The following is a 2,720-nucleotide window of genomic DNA, read 5'->3' as shown; positions in this document are numbered from 1 at the left end:
TACAGCGTTATAATTCGTTTGTTTGCGTTATTACGTGTTTATTTGCGTAGTAAATAGCCTTTTTTGCGTTATTACGACTTCGAACTTTTTGTTAAATTTTTTAAGTGGTACTAATGGGCTTTCGTATAACAAAATAAAAGTACAAATCAAATGCACATGTTTAATATCTTTAAGCAAGGATGTTCTATTGTTATATAGTTACTTGTCTTATAATGTTCAGAAAAAAACAGTATGTTCAATAGCGCAGTTGCAAAATCTGCCAGACTCAAAAACACTATTTACTATCATATCATTTGTGTTACCTGGCGAATGACGTTATGATTGCTTAACCCATGCCAACAGGCTAAACCACAATCCTTCCCCATGAAATTGCAGAGGATCAAACAGTCATCTAGCGAAACAATTTGCTCTTTCCTTTTAAAGTTCAGTCTTTTGTTCGCTGGTTGTACTTGTAGTTACTATGTTATCTGCATAGATTCTGCCAATGTGTTTATACAAAAATGTATGTATATAAGTCAAACTTCAAAAACTTTCTTCTCCGAAGCCAAAAGGCATGGATAATTCATTTAATGATCCTGACTGGAAATGAGTTACAACTTCAGGCAGTAAAATATTGTGGCATCTTCACTTCAGGATGTCATACATGTACGCGTTGCTTTTGTTTGACTGTGATGATACTACGGCTGTTGTCCATATACGTCAAGTGCCAGAGAATGCAGCTATTGACCAACAGTTTGAACTAAAAGCAAGTGGGAATCACCTATGTGAAATCCTAAATCCGGCCGGTAAGTACGAACTATAATTTAGCATCAACACGTATTATAAAGGCAATATTAATAAAATGTTTTCATAATGATTTAAAGATTAGACCCAGGTCCCTATCTCAAAGGTCATTCACACTTAGCTTATTTAGATAATATTTTAAGGTTAGAGTAAAATGATAATGTGATTATGTATAACCATTTAATAATACATGTAGTGATAATATATGAACAGGATAATTGGATAACTATGAGCAGCTTTTTTGTACACATTCTTTTCAATTTTATGAAGCAGGGTGTTTATGTGAGTGCATACATTAGGTGAATGATGGTAGATCATAAATGTTTGTGATTCACCAGCCATTGCAGTTTATGTGATTACTAATTAAAGCAGAAGAGTGTTAAGTGCCACAGTTTACGTATATTTATTTCATAACTACACACAATAATTTTAATAATATAGTATATCAATGATTAAACATGTGGGACATACATTTTAGTTCGTTATTATAGTCAAAAATGCCATGGATGCTTGGAAGCGTACTTGGTCTTCATCTGTAAGGAGCCAGCTCATTGATGGAAAGCGAGAAAAAGGTGTAACACATGGATATCTTGAACAGCAGATAACCTTATTAATTATGTGTGGAGATAAAAGCTGTATATGTTAGGCCCACACTCACAGATGAATGGCAGTAAACAAAGAAGCTACCTTAAGGATAATTGTGATTTCTCCTCAAGTTTAGTTGTTGTTTTGATCACCTTGTTTCAATGTGCTCTAAGTGAGCTGTTGTGACTAGTATCATTATCTTATTTCTTAGGTTGTGTCCTTTATTGCTGGCAATTTAAGTTCCTCACATAAAGCAGTTTCAAATGAGTTCAAAGATAGTAAGTAACCTGTTTGGAAACAAAAATAACGACACCCTTTGGATCAATGTGTTTGTATAGTAAACTTCTCCTTCAACACTACAAGGCCAAAATCAAAAATAGCTGACATAATTCGTTTTTTTACATTTTTTGTAGAACCTACAACCAATTGTTTTGGTAGATCATGTCGCTTGTGATTCAGTTGAACAGTCTGTTAAACAGAAAAGAACCTCTTCTTTAAATGAGCATGTCAAGAAAAGAAATATAAGTACCTGTTTTGAATCAGTTTGTGACTGTTTTTGTATGCCCTGTCAATAGAAAAATAGTGAATGGCATTAATATTCACCCCTGTTGGCCTGTCTGTGGTGATAATTGATATGAAATATGTTGAAAGATATCGCAGAGGAGTGCAGTGCAAAATAATATTTTCCCTTACATTTTTTTAGTTATTGCCCTAAGTTATTTTTATACTGTTTTTTTATGAGTATAACTTGAAATCTATAAGTGATACAGACTTGAAACTTGGAATGGATGAATGATTAAATCCATACAACTTATTTGGCATACTAAATTTAAGTATAAATAAGAAAACTATTTTATCTATGCTTATCAGAATATATGATATTGAAATCCCCCGCCAATATGCTTCTGGACACAAAAGTTTTATATTTGACACTCAAAAAAGCATTTTTTTTAATATACAAAGGGCCATAACTCCTTTATTATCAAATGGTGTACAATGCCATTTGGCAGTGCATCATCCTCCTACCCATATATATACTCATACCAAGTTTCAATGAAATCCGCCAAAGCACTTCCAATGTATTGCTCCGGACAAAAAAAACATTTTCCAAGATACAAAGGGCCATAACTCTGTTATTAACAGATGGTGAACAATGCTATTAGGCGTGCATCATCCTCTTATCCATATATATACTAATACCAAGTTTTATTGAATTCCGCCAAAGCACTTACAAGATATGGCTTCGGACACAAAAGTGACGGCCGGACGGAAGGATGGACGGAAAGACGGACGGAAAGACGGACGGACGGACAGACAACGCCAAAACAATATCCATCCCCCTATGGCGGGGG

The 2,720-nt window shown here is 34.3% G+C and overlaps 1 long non-coding RNA gene across 1 annotated transcript in view; it reads left to right on the top strand.

Annotated features, from left to right (window-relative positions):
• Positions 1–2,439, top strand: part of LOC127880566 (uncharacterized) — a 7,780-nt gene extending 5,341 nt beyond the window's left edge. The window contains exons 2-3 of the long non-coding RNA XR_008049584.1: positions 634–785; positions 1,275–2,439. This is a non-coding gene — a long non-coding RNA (uncharacterized LOC127880566). The remainder of the gene's footprint in view (positions 1–633; positions 786–1,274) is intronic.
• Positions 2,440–2,720: the final 281 nt, after the last annotated feature.

The sequence above is a fragment of the Dreissena polymorpha genome, chromosome 5 (assembly GCF_020536995.1).
Source record: "Dreissena polymorpha isolate Duluth1 chromosome 5, UMN_Dpol_1.0, whole genome shotgun sequence".
Lineage (NCBI taxonomy): Eukaryota > Metazoa > Mollusca > Bivalvia > Myida > Dreissenidae > Dreissena > Dreissena polymorpha.
The sequence above is the reverse complement of the archived record's forward strand: the minus strand, read 5'-3'. Positions and strand labels throughout refer to the sequence as shown.